Source organism: Canis lupus, chromosome 4 (assembly GCF_011100685.1).
Source record: "Canis lupus familiaris isolate Mischka breed German Shepherd chromosome 4, alternate assembly UU_Cfam_GSD_1.0, whole genome shotgun sequence".
NCBI classification, from domain to species: domain Eukaryota; kingdom Metazoa; phylum Chordata; class Mammalia; order Carnivora; family Canidae; genus Canis; species Canis lupus.
This window is the reverse complement of record NC_049225.1, coordinates 10,950,223-10,965,385: the sequence shown is the minus strand read 5'-3', so window position 1 is coordinate 10,965,385 and position 15,163 is coordinate 10,950,223.

The following is a 15,163-nucleotide window of genomic DNA, read 5'->3' as shown; positions in this document are numbered from 1 at the left end:
CCCCAAGATTGCTAGAACTCATACAGCAATTTGGTAGTGTGGCAGGATACAAAATCAATGCCCAGAAATCAATGGCATTTCTATACACTAACAATGAGACTGAAGAAAGAGAAATTAAGAAGTCAATCCCATTTACAATTGCACCCAAAAGCATAAGATACCTAGGAATAAACCTAACCAAAGAGGTAAAGGATCTATATCCTAAAAACTATAGAACACTTCTGAAAGAAATTGAGGAAGACACAAAGAGATGGAAAAATATTCTATGCTCATGGATTGGCAGAATTAATATTGTGAAAATGTCAGTGTTACCCAGGGCAATTTAAACGTTTAATGCAATCCCTATCAAAATACCATGGACTTTCTTCAGAGAGTTAGAACAAATTATTTTAAGATTTGTGTGGAATCAGAAAAGACCCCGAATAGCCAGGGGAATTTTAAAAAAGAAAACCATATCTGGGGGCATCACAATGCCAGATTTCAGGTTGTACTACAAAGCTGTGGTCATCAAGACAGTGTGGTACTGGCACAAAAACAGACACATAGATCAATGGAACAGAATAGAGAACCCAGAAGTGGACCCTGAACTTTATGGTCAACTAATATTCGATAAAGGAGGAAAGACTATCCATTGGAAGAAAGACAGTCTCTTCAATAAATAGTGCTGGGAAAATTGGACATCCACATGCAGAGGAATGAAACTAGACCACTCTCTTTCACCATACACAAAGATAAACTCAAAATGGATGAAAGATCTAAATGTGAGACAAGATTCCATCAAAATCCTAGAGGAGAACACAGGCAACACCCTTTTTGAACTTGGCCACAGTAACTTCTTGCAAGATGCATCTACGAAGGCAAAAGAAACAAAAGCAAAAGTGAACTATTGGGACTTCATCAAGATAAGAAGCTTTTGCACAGCAAAGGATACAGTCAACAAAACTAAAAGACAACCTACAGAATGGGAGAAGATATTTGCAAATGACGTATCGGGTAAAAGGCTAGTTTCCAAAATCTATAAAGAACTTATCAAACTCAACAGCAAAGAAACAAACAATCCAATCATGAAATGGGCAAAAGACATGAAGAGAAATCTCACAGAGGAAGACATAGACATGGCCAACATGCACATGAGAAAAATGCTCTGCATCACTTGCCATCAGGGAAATACAAATCAAAACCACAATGAGATACCACCTCACACCAGTGAGAATGGGGAAAATTAACAAGGCAGGAAACCACAAATGTTGGAAAGGATGCGGAGAAAAGGGAACTCTCTTACACTGTTGGTGGGAATGTGAACTGGCGCAGCCACTCTGGAAAACTGTGTGGAGGTTCCTCAAAGAGTTAAAAATAGACCTGCCCTACGACCCAGCAATTGCGCTGTTGGGGATTTACCCCAAAGATTCAGATGTAATGAAACCCCGGGACACCTGCACCCCGATGTTTATAGCAGCTATGTCCACAATAGCCAAACTGTGGAAGGAGCCTCGGTGTCCATCAAAAGATGAATGGATAAAGAAAATGTGGTCTATGTATACAATGGAATATTACTCAGCCATTAGAAATGACAAATACCCACCATTTGCTTCAACGTGGATGGAACCGGAGGGTATTATGCTGAGTGAAGTAAGTCAATCGGAGAAGGACAAACAGTGTATGTTCGCATTCATTTGGGGAATATAAATAATAGTGAAAGGGAATATAAGGGAAGGGAGAAGAAATGTGTGGGAAATATCAGCAAGGGAGACATAACATAGACTCCTAACTCTGGGAAAGGAACTAGGGGTGGTGGAAGGGGAGGAGGGCGGGGGGTGGGGGTGAATGGGTGACAGGCACTGAGGGGGACACTTGACGGGATGAGCACTGGGTGTTATTCTGTATGTTGGTAAATTGAACACCAATAAAAAAATAATTTATTAAAAAAAGAACTTATCTAACTCAACACACACACAAAAAAAACTCCAGTCAAGAAATGCCAGAAGACATCAACAGACATTTCTTTAAAGAATACAGACAGATGGCTAACAGACAGACACACACACACACACACACACACACACACAGAATGCTCAACAGCACTCAGCATCAGGGAAATGCAAATTAAAATCACAATGAGATGCCACCCCACAGAAGTCAGAGGGCTAAACTCAACAATTCAGGAAGCAACAGATGTTAGTGAGGATGCAGAGAAAGCGTAACCATCCTACACTGTTGGTGGGAATGCCAACTGGTGCAGCCACTCTGAAAAACAGTATGGAGGGTCCTCAAACACATAAAAATAGAACTGCCATATGACCCAACAGTTGCACCACTACGTATTCACCCAAAGGACACATAGTTATTCAAAAGGGCATGTGCACCCCATTGTTTCTTGCAGCAATGTCCACAATAGCCAAACTATGAAAGAGCCCAGATGTCCACTGATAGATGAATGGGTAGAGAAGAAGTGAGATATATATTTATATTTACATATATAAATATATATAAAGGGGATCCCTGGGTGGCTCAGCAGTTTAGCGCCTGCCTTCGCCCCAGGGTGTGATCCTGGAGTCCCAAGATCGAGTCCCACATCAGGCTCCCCACATGGAGCCTGCCTCTCCCTCTGCCTGTGTCTCTGCCTCTCTCTCTCTCTCTGTGTCTCTCATGAATGAATAAATAAAATATTTTTAAAAAATAAATATATATAAATATATTCTATTTTATTGTATTATTTAATATTATTAAATATATATTTATATTTACATATATAAATATATATAATGGAATATTACTCAGCCATCAAAAACAATGAAATAAGTCAGTCAGAGAAAGAAAAATTACATATGATTTCCCTCATATGTAAGTTTTAAAAAACAAAACAGATGAACATGTGGGAAGGAAAAAAAAGGGAAGGATGAAATCCATGAAACTCTCAACAATAGAGAACAAATAGGATTGATGGAAAAAGGTGGGTGGGGAATGTGTTAAATGGATGATGGGTGGGCACTTGTTATGATGAGCCCTGAGTGTGACATGTAAGTGATTAATCACTAAATTCTACTCCTGAAACCAATATTACACTATATGTTAACTAACTAGAATTTAAATAAAAATATTTAAAGAAACAAAGAATTTTGAGAGTCTGATCAAGTTTTTATGAACATAGGACAGTTTTAGCCACAAGACTACTCTTCATTTGGCTTTGAGACTAGCTTGACATCGTGAGGCTTAGGGCATTTGAAACTACCCAGGAGAGAATGTTCATGTGTAGGTTGGGCCATCCCTTTTGGAAAAAAGCTGGCCTCATTTCTGGGGCAAATGGAAAGGAAGAAAGATACCTTCTTCCAGATATTTCCCATTCTTTGAAATGTAAAACTTTGACTCTTTTTGTAGCTATCCTCATATTGTTGCATAATTTCTAACTAGGCTTCATTCACATTCAGAGATGATGGGGCTCCCACACAGCCAGCACCCAAGGATTGGTATCAAGTTCCCACTCTGATCCCATGATAAGGGAGAGCAATCAGTGTCTGATATCCCAAAGGAACAATGTCTTTCTTGTTCCTTAGGACTTGCTTGGCTGGCTGGTGTAAGTATGGTGATCAATAACCAGTTTGCCTCCCTCCCCTGGATGATCCAGATACCTTCGTTGTGAAGAGGAGTTAGTTCATGCATGTACAATATGCTCCAGAATCTGCTTAGTGCAGAAAATGCCCTTTCAAGGCCCTGATCCAAACACTTGAGCATCAGCGGCAAGTACCCGCATGCCATTGTTGAGCCATTGCTGTCTCTATCCATTAGTGGGAAGGGCAGGAAAAAACAACCAAGTCCAGAAGCTTTCCCTCTATTTCTGAGGAAAGAATGTAGGGTTCTTGCTGACAGGGCTCCCATGCATAAACAATTGAGAGTTCACTTTGCCTAAGTTCATTATTCAGTGTTAGCTATTCAGAAGGTGGCCCACTTTCTAGGAGATTGTGCTACGCCATACTCAACATTATCCGGTTCTCATCTATCATAAAGAGCATTAACCTTCTGTGTATCCATTTTTACCCTATCCTTTTTAAGGTTTATTTATTTATTTGAGAGAAAGAGCGAGCGAGAATGAGTTGGGGAAAGGGCAGAGGGAGAGAATCTTCAACTGGACTCCACTAAGCATGGAGCCTAATGTGGGGCTTGATCCCACAACCCAGGAGTTTCATCTGAAACCAAGAATTGGATGCTTAACCCACTGAGCCAACCAGGCACCTTTTATTCTTATCTGAAACTAGATTAACCCAACAGGCATTCAGAGCCAGTGTCTCAGAGGAACATCCTCTACTTTAAAGTGGGGAGTCTACTTTAAGGTGGGGAGTCTGGCAGAGTTCTTAGGACTATGGAATATGCTGTGCCACAGGGCCCCTCAAAATTTGGTTTCAGAACAATTTGGACATCAGTAATCTTTGGGCATTTGAAGATGCTCAGCGGGAAATGTTTGTGTGTAGGATGAAATACAGGGTTTGGGATGGACGTGGCCTCATTCCTGGGGCAAGAAGAAACAAAGTTAGTTCTGTCCTTCCGGGATTTTGTCCCATTCATGTTTGAAATGTGGAGTGCTGATCCTCTTAGGAGGCATTCCCATATACTTCAGTATTTCTCACTAGGTCTTTGCTCACATTCCAGAATAAAGATCCTCTCACACTACCAGCATTCAAAGACTTTGATGGGTTCCCACTTTGTTTCTATGCTAAGTGAGCATAATCAGTCTTTGATACCCCCCAAAACAATGGTCCTCCTATCTCCAAACACTTACTAAGAGCAATGATGAATAGCTATACAATCACCACACACATGCTACTTTCACACCTACTTATACCACATACAAATGCACACCATACATACACCACAAAATTGAGAGACACCAACACTTTCATCACACATTAACAGCACAAACTACATAGATACACCACAGACAACACATATAACACAGACACAACACAAATACATCACACACACAGTACCCATATACCAAACACCTACATATGATACATATACCACCCTCATCCTAGACATACACCATATACAATGCACAACTCATACACAGAACAGATACATATATACCACACTCACACTTCACACATAAAATATCCAGAATACAAGTATACCACACACTTCACCTACACCATACATGCATAAACACATATACCACACTATCACCATACACACAGTGCACATACACAACATACACCACACATAAGGTACATAAGGCACACACAAACCTCTCACACAACACACATACCATACACATACAACAGACATACAGAACACACACCAAAGACATTACATACACCACATACAACACACACTGCATACCAAACACCCACTATACATACACCACGCAAATACCATACACAACAAACACACACCACACACACGTTTCATTTACCTCAAACACAACACATGCTCACCAAAAATGCCCAATATATTTACCACACATACAGCACATACACAGAGTACATACATTACATACACACAGAAGGCACACACAGCATATATTCCACAAAAACTCACCCACCACAAATACCATTTTCATACCATGTACATGACACATATCACTCATATATGACACAAATACATCACACACAAACCTCACAGACACAACACATGTAACACACACAACCGCACACCCAATACATACAAACATGCACAACACAAATACTGAATACACATCGCACATACCACACACACAGACATCACACTTGCACCACACAACTACACATACACTCCACACATACATAAACCGCACAAACACCACACACAAATACCAAACACACAGAGCAGAAATTAACCACACAAACTGAACGCACATACCAAGTGACAGTCACACCATATATACAACACCAATATCATGTAAATAACACAGACAGCTACCACACATATGTTACACTCACACATGTAGTATGCAGACACATGAACCCTTCATGCACCATACATAGTACACATACTCCAAAAAAGGCACCATACGTATACAATATCACCTCCATTACAAACACACCACACACACCACACACGACACATACAACACACATACCACACATCACACACAATACACAATACAAACACCACACACATCCCACATGTAAACCATTTGTATAATACACACACCAGATTCATACCACACATAGTAGACCCATTTTACCACATGTACATCACAAACAACACACACATGATACATACAACACATATGCCACACAAACACAGAAATCACATGAACTAAATCATATACAAAACCATATACAACATATACACTATGTGTATACCACACCTAACACACAGATCAAACACACACCACAACTCTATAAAACACAAAGACATAACAAATACATCACACACACCTATATAAAAACACACCAAATATTACACCTCACACACACCACACATGCAACAAAAATTCACCACACATACAACATCCACACACTGCACATACACCATCCACACACCACACCTATCCCACTCATACATGACTCACATACACCACAACTTACCACTGAAATACAATATATTTATCATACACACACTTGTAATTATACACACACACACACCAAACTCACACACATACACTACACAAAAATCAACACACACAAAAACACTTTACACTATATACATCTACACCACACATGCAACTTAAATAACACACATATACATCATACACACAGAACACATACAATACATGCCACATCTATACCAGAGACTCATAACACATACTGTAGAGAAACACACCAAACATATACAGTGCACACACACCATACATTCACAACAATACACCACACACATTATACATCTACCACAAACACACCACACATATACCACATAAAAATGCACCACCCACACACCATGCATACACCACACTTAGTACACATATACTACACAAAAACACACACTTACATCATGCACATAGCACACAAATAACACATATGTGACACATACACCACAGACAGACCATACATATAACATGCATACACAGCACACATACCCCTACATATATACACCACACAGACACCAAACATACACCATACAAAACACATCACCATCACACACAAACATACGGCACACAAAACACACACCTAGACAACACTCAATAACTGCACACACACCATACCCATACCACACACTTACACCCACATATTCAACACACCTCCACACAGCACACAAGCAAGAGACACATATCAGATTTACGTCACAATCAAACAACACCAACTGCACACACAAACACACATATAGAGCAGACCACACACTACATGTATACTGAACACAGGCTAGACATGCACACACGCGCACATGCACATGCATGCACACACATACCTGCTTAGTTCTTGGCTGGTGTAAGCATCATGTTAGGTAGCCAGCTTGTCTCCCTCCCCTGGCTGATTGACATGCCTTTGTTATAAAGAGAAGATAATTCACCCATGCACAGAACTTTTCATGGCATGGCCAGCACAGAAATAGCCCTTTCTTGGACTATTGCACCAAGGTCCATCTCAAGTGCTTGAGATTGGGCCCCAAAGCACTCCTTGAGATTTACCCCCAAAGAGCTCCTGCTATCCCTGAGCCACTGCTACCCATATTCACTGATGGGAAGGGTAGGAAATATAGCCAAGACCAGAAGCTTTCTCTCTCTCTCTGTTTTAAATATTTTATTTATTTATTCATGAGAGACACAGAGTGAGAAGCAGGCAGGGAGTCTGGTCCAGTCCTTGGGCCTGTGCAGTCAGTTGAGCCACAGGATCACTTGCAATTTGGTCTCAGAAATATATGGACACTGGGAAGTATAGGGCATTTTCATATGCTGGCATAGGATGTTTGCGTGTAGGCTGGGCCAGAGGTTTTGAGAGGGAACTGGCCACATTTCTGAAGCAAAGGGACACAAAGTTAACATCTTCCCAGATTTATTTCATTCCCACTGGAATGTAGAACTGTGGCCCTCCGGGGAGTCATTCTCATAACCTTGCTGTATTTCCAACTAGATCTTGGTTCACATCCATGGGATATGTAGCTATATCAGTCACACAGCCACCAGCCAGTGGTTGGTGGCAAGCTTCCATTCTGGTCCTGGGAAAGCAATCAGTGTCTGTTATCCCCAAGGAAAATGGGGCTCTTTTCTTCAAGTGCTTGATGCCTCATGCACGGAGTAAGTGCTGTATTGGGTAGTCAGCTTGCTGCTTTACTTTGGTTCACTGAGATGCCTATATTCTGAAGACCAGATGGTTTGGGCAGGCAGAGTATCTTCTAGGACCTGGTCAGTACAGAAAGAGCTCATTCAAAGAACTAAAGGCCTAGTTCCAAACACTTGGGCATCAGCAGAGAGCACTCACCTGCTTCCCTCAAACCATTTCTGTCTCTATTCACTGACTTGAAGGGCAGGAAAATCTTCCAAGGGCAGCAGCTTTCCTGATATTTCTGAAAGAAGGATAGAGGTCTCTTGCTAACTCCCTGGTGTAACCAGGTTTCCCTTTGCCGGAGCTCAAAAGGGTTTCTTATTCCTGAGAAAGCCAACTTGTTAGGAGATTATGCTAGTCACTCCATTCTCAACATTATCCCATTTTCACCTCTCTTGAAGATATTTGGCATTTTGTGTATCCATTTCCATTGTTTGGCTCCCTTTTAAAACTAGATTCACCTTTGGAAAAATTATGAGTCAGTATCTCAGAGCAAATTCATCTGCTTTAAATTAGGGAGCCTGGCCAAATCCTTGGGACTATGGGATAAGTAAGGACACTAAGCTCCTCAAAGTTTGGTCCCAGAACTCTGTGGATGTTGGGAGGCCTAGGGCATTTAAAGATGCCCAGCAGAGCATGGTTGTGTGTAGGCTGGGCAAGAGGTTTTAGGAGAGTGTTGGCCTCATTTCTGGGGCAATAGAAACAAATCTACATATCTCATTCCCAGATTAATCTCATTCCTATTCAAAATGTAGAACTTTGGTCCTCCTGTGGCCATTTCCAACACCTTGCTATATTTCTAACTAGTTCTTGGTTTCTATTTCCTGGCAATGGGGCTCTGACTGACACACCAACCCCTAGGAATTGCTAGTGAGTTCCCACTCTGGTCCTGTGAAAACCAAGTGAATCAGTGCCTGACATCTACCCTTTCCCCCCTCAAATGTGACTGTGTTGTCCCTGAGTGCTTTCTGCTTACCCAGGTTGGCAAACGTAGTGATGGGCAGCCAGTTTGCTGACCACCCCTAACTGACCTAGATGCCTGTGTTCTTAAAAGGAGGAAGCTCACACATATGAAGTTATGACTGGTCATAACTGGTCAATATCGAAAAAGCACTTTCAAGGAATACTACCCCAAACCCCAGTTCCAGACGCTTGTGCATCAGTCCCAAGCACCCACCTGCTACCTCTGAACCCTCACTGCCTCTATCTACTGATAGGAATTGCAGGGAAAAAGAGCCAAGGCTGAAAGCTTTATCTCTTTGTGTGAAAGAAAATTGCAGGTGTCTTGCTGACAGAGCTCCCAGGTGTAGCCAATGGGGGTTTCCTTTAGCCAAAGCCCACTGGTGTTTCTTATTCCTGAGATGGCCAGCTTGCTAGGAGATTGTGTTGGTGACTTCATTTTCAACATTCATAGCCAGCATCTTAGAGCAGTATCCTCTGCCTTAAACTGAGCAGTCCAGCTGAGTCTGTGGGACTGTGGAATAGGTTGGGCAAGAGGATCCCTCAAAATTTGATTTCAGAAGGATGTGGACATCAGGAAGTCTAGGGTATTTGAAGGTGCCCAGGGAAAAGGAGAAAAAATGAGTGGGAAATCGGAGAGGGTGACAGAACATGAGAGACTCCTAACTCCGGGAAATGAACAAGGAGTAGTGGAAGGGGAGGTGGGCAGGGGGATGGGGTGACTGGGTGACGGGCACTGAGGGGGACACTTGATAGGATAAGCAATGGGTGTTATACTATATGTTGGCAAATCGAACTCCAATAAAAAATATACAAAAAAAAAAAAAGAGAGAAGGTACCCAGCAGAGAATGTTTGTTTATAGATTGGGCCACAGGGTTTGGGAAGAAGGTGGCCTTGTTTCTGTTATGAAAGAAAATTACTTTAGGCATTTGTTTCCCCAGTTGATTCAATTCCCACTTGAAATGTGGGACTTGGCCATTCTGGTTGCTATTTCCATTCTCTTGCTGTATGTACCTTGGTCCTCATTCATATTCAGGGGTGATAGGGCTGTAACTCATGCAGATAGCATAACAAGATTGATAGACCTTTTTCTACTCTACTCCCATGCTAAGCAAGAACGATTAGTGCCTGATATCTCCAGAAAAGATGGCCTTCCTGTCCCAGATAACTTGTTCTTTGCCAGCTGGAATAAACCCAGTGATAGTAGGCAGGCTGTCTCCCACCCCTGGCTGACCCAGATATTTTCATTCTGAAGAGCAGATGGTTTGCCCATGCACAGTTTGCTCCAGGAGCTGGTCAGTGCAAGAAGAGTCCTTTCAGCTACTGCCCCAAGGCCTGATTCCAAACACTTGACCATTCACCTAAGCCACCCCCTAATACAACTGAACTAAAGCTGCCTGTAGCCACTGATCAGAAGAGCAGGAAAAACAGTACAAGGCCAGAAGCTTTCCTTCTCTTTCTGAAGGAAGAATGCAGTATTGTTCTAACAGGGTTCCCAGATGTAGTCAATTTCCCTTTGACCAAACCTACCACTATTTCTTAGTCTTGAGAGAGCCAGCTTTCTAGGAAATTGTGCTAGTTACTTCATTTTCACCATTATCATTCTTATCTCTAATGAAGAATTTTGGCTCCCAAAGTGTTTTATTTTCATCACTTTGATATTTTCTCAAATTAGGTTCTCCCTGGGGGCCATTCAGATCCAATGTCTCAGGCCATACCCTCTCCATTGAACTGGGAGTCTGGCCAAGTCCTTGAGACTGGGGGACAATTTTGGCCACAGAGTCCTCTTATGTTGGCTTCTGAACTATTTTGACATTGGCAGGACTAGGCGTTTGAAGGTGCCTAGCAGAGAATATTTGTGTGTAGGCATGGTCAGAGGACTTGAGGTGGAGAACTGCCTTCATTTGAAAGGTATTTCATTTGGAAGAAACTCAAACACGTGGAGGTTAAAGAGCATCCTGCTAAAAGATGAATGGGTCAACCAAGAAATTAGAGAAGAATTAAAAAGATTTATGGAAACTAATGAGAATGAAGATACAATTATTCAAAATCTTTGGGATACAGTAAAAGTGGTCCTAAGAGGGAAATACATCGCAATACAAGTATCCTTCAAAAAATTGGAAAAAAACTAAAATACACACTAAAGGAACTTTGCACCTAAAAAGAACTGGAGAAAGAACAGCAAGTAAAACCTACACCAAGCAGAAGAGAGTTAATAAAGATTCAAGCAGAACTCAATGAAATAGAGATCAGAAGAATTGTAGGACAGATAAACAAAACCAGGAGTTCGTTCTTTGAAAGAATTAATAAGATAGATAAACCATTAGCCATTTCTTCTTAAAAAGAAAAAAGACTCAAATTAATAAAATCACGAATGAAAAAAGGAGAGATCACAACCAATACCAAGGAAATACAAACGATTTTAAAAACGTATTATGACCAGCCTATACACCACAAATTAGGCAATCTAGAAGAATTGGACACATTTCTGGAAAACCACAAATTACCAAAACTGGAACATGAAGAAATAGAAAACCTGAATGGGCCAATAACCAGAAGGAAATTGAAGCAGACATCAAAAACATCTCAAGACACAAAAGTCCAGGGCCCAATGGCTTCCCAGGGGAATTCCATCAAACGCTTAAAGAAGAAACAATACCTATTCTACTAAAGCTATTATGAAGGATAGAAAGGGATGGAATACTAAAAAACTCATTTTATGAGGCCAGCATCACCTTGATTACAAAACCAGACAGAGGGATCCCTGGGTGGCGCAGCGGTTTGGCGCCTGCCTTTGGCCCAGGGCACGATCCTGGAGACCCGGGATCGAATCCCATATCGGGCTCCCGGTGCATGGAGCCTGCTTCTCCCTCTGCCTGTGTCTCTGCGCCTCTCTCTCTCTCTCTCTGTGACTATCATAAATAAATAAATAAATAAATAAATAAATAAAAACCAGACAGAGACCCCACCAAAAAGGAGAAGTATAGACCAATATCCCTGATGAGGATGGAGCACACGCAGGCCTCCAGCTGGGCCATGTCTGTCTCATCGTCCATATGCAACATGTATCTCATCGAACACAGATGCAAAAATTTTCAAGAAGATACTAGCCAATAAGATCCAATAGTACAGGGCCATGCCCCCGGGCCGGGCCGGCCGCGCAGGCGCGGTCCCCAGCCCCATAAAAAAAAAAAAAAAAAAAAAAAAAAAAAAAAAAAAGATCCAATAGTACATTAAGATTATTCACCATGACCAAGTGGGATTTATTCTAGGATGCAAGGCTGGTTCAACACTCGTAAAACTAGATCACATCTATAAGAGTAAAAACAAGAACCATATGATCCTCTCAATGGATTCAGAGAAAGCATTTGACAAAATACAGCATCCATTCCTGACCAAAACTCTTCAGAGTGTAGGGATAGAGGGAACATTCCTCAGCATCTTAAAAGCCATCTATGAAAAGCCCACAGCAAATATCATTCTCAATGGGGAAACACTGGGAGCCTTTCCCCTAAGATCAGGAACACGACAGGAATGTCCACTCTCACCACTGCTATTCAACACAGTACTAGAAGTCCTAGCCTCAGCAATAAGACAACAAAAAGAAATAAAAGGCATTCAAATTGGCAAAGAAGAAGTCAAACTCCCTCTTTGCAGATGACATGGTACTGTATATAGAAATCCCAAAACACTCCACCCCAAGATGGCTAGAACTCATACAGCAATTCAGCAATGTGGCAGGATACAAAATCAATGCACAGAAATCAGTGACAGTTCTATACATTAACAATGAGACTGGAGAAAGAGAAATTAAGGAATCAATCCCATTTACAACTGCACCCAAAAGCATAAGATACCTAGGAATAAATCTAACCAAAGAGGCAAAGGATCTATACCCTAAAAACTACAGAACACTTCTGAAAGACATTGAGGAAGACACAAAGAGATGGAAAAACATTCCATGCTCATGGATTGGCAGAATTAATATTGTGAAAATGTCTATGCTACCCAGGACAATTTACACGTTCAATGCAATCCCTATCAAAATACCATGGGTTTTCTTCAGAGAGTTGGAACAAATCATCTTAAGATTTGTACAGAATCATAAAAGACCCCAAATAGCCAGGGGAATATTGAAAAAAGAAAACCAGAGCAGGGGGCATCACAATGCTGGTTTCAAGTTGTACTACAAAGCTGTGGTACAGGCACAAAAACAGACACATAGATCAATAGAGCAGAATAGGGAACCCAGAAATGGGCCCTCAACTCTATATGGTCAACTAATATTCGACAAAGCAAGAAAGACTATCCACTGGAAAAAGGACAGACTCTTCAGTAAATGGTGCTGAGAAAATTGGACAGCTACATGCAGAAGAGTGAAACTAGACCATTCTCTTACGCCATACACAAAGATCAACTCAAAATGGTTGAAAGAGGAGAACACAGGCAACACCCTTTTTGAACTTGGCCACAGCAACTTCTTGCAAGATACATATATGAAAGCAAGGGAAACAAAAGCAAATATGAACCACTGGGACTTAATCAAGATAAAAATCTTCTGTCAGCAAGAGAAACAGTCAACAAAACTAAAAGACAACCTACAGAATGGGAGGAGATATTTTCAAATGACATATCAGATAAAGGGCTAGTATCCAAGATCTAGAAAGAACTTATTAAACTCAACAGCAAAGAAACAAGCAATTCAATCATGAAATGGGCAAAAGACATGAACAGAAATTTTACCGAAGAAGACAGACATACACATGGCCAACAAGCACGTGAGAAAATTCTCTGCATCACTTGCCATCAGGGAAATACAAATCAAAACCTGAGATACCACCTCACACCAGTGAGAATGGGGGAAATTAACAAGGCAGGAAACAACAAATGTTGGAGAGGATGTGGAGAAAGGGGAACCCTCTTGCATTGTTGTTGGGAATGTGATCTGGTACAGCCATTCTGGAAAACAGTGTGGAGGTTCCTCAAAGAGTTAAAAATAGAGCTACCCTATGACCCAGCGATTGCACTCCTGGGGATTTACCCCAAAGATACAGATGCAGTGAAAAACCAAGACACCTGCACCCTAATGTTTTTAGCAACAATGTCCACAATAGCCAAACTGTGGAAGAAGCTTCAGTGTCCATCGAAAGATGAACAGATAAAGATGTGGTCTGTATATAAAATGGAATATTCCTCAGCCATTAAAAACGACCAATACCCACCATTTGCTTCTACGTGGATAGAACTTGAGGGAATTATGCTGAGTGAAGTAAGTCAATCAGAGAAGGACAAACATTATATGGTTTCATTCATTCGGGAAATATAAAAAATAGTGAAAGGGATTAAAGGGGAAACAAGAGAAAATGAGTGGGAAATATCAGAGAGGGTGACAAACCATGAGAGACTCCTAACTCTGAGAAACAAACAAGGGGTAGTGGAAGGGGAGGTGGGCAGGGGGAATAGGGTGACTGGGTGACTGGCACTGAGGGGGGCACTTGACAGAATGAGCACTGGGTGTTATACAATATGTTGGCAAATTGAACTCCAATAAAAAAAAATATACAAAAAGAAAATATACAAATAAATAAATAAATAAACCAAAAAAATGAAAGGTATTTAATTTCCTATTTGAGAGATAGAACTTTACAAATATTTCCATTTTCTTGTGGTTTTCTAACAAGGTCTTGGGTCACCATCAGGGGCCATGGTGCTGTCACTCACACAAAGAGCACCAAGGGATTGGCAGCAAGTTCCAATTCTGGTCCTGTATTAGGCAAGATATCAGTATTTGATATCCCAAAGGTAATATGGCACTCTTGTTCCTGGGCACTTGATTCTTGGACAGTTAGGTAAAGTGCAGTGATGGGTAGCCAGCTTGCCTCCATCCTCTGGCTGTCAGAGATGCCTTTGTTTTGAAGAACAGACAATTCCCACGTGGGCAGCATGCTCCTGGAGCTGGTCAGTGCAGAAAAAACCTTGTCAAGGAATACTTCACCAATGGGCAGCCCAGGTGGCTCAGCGGTTTAGC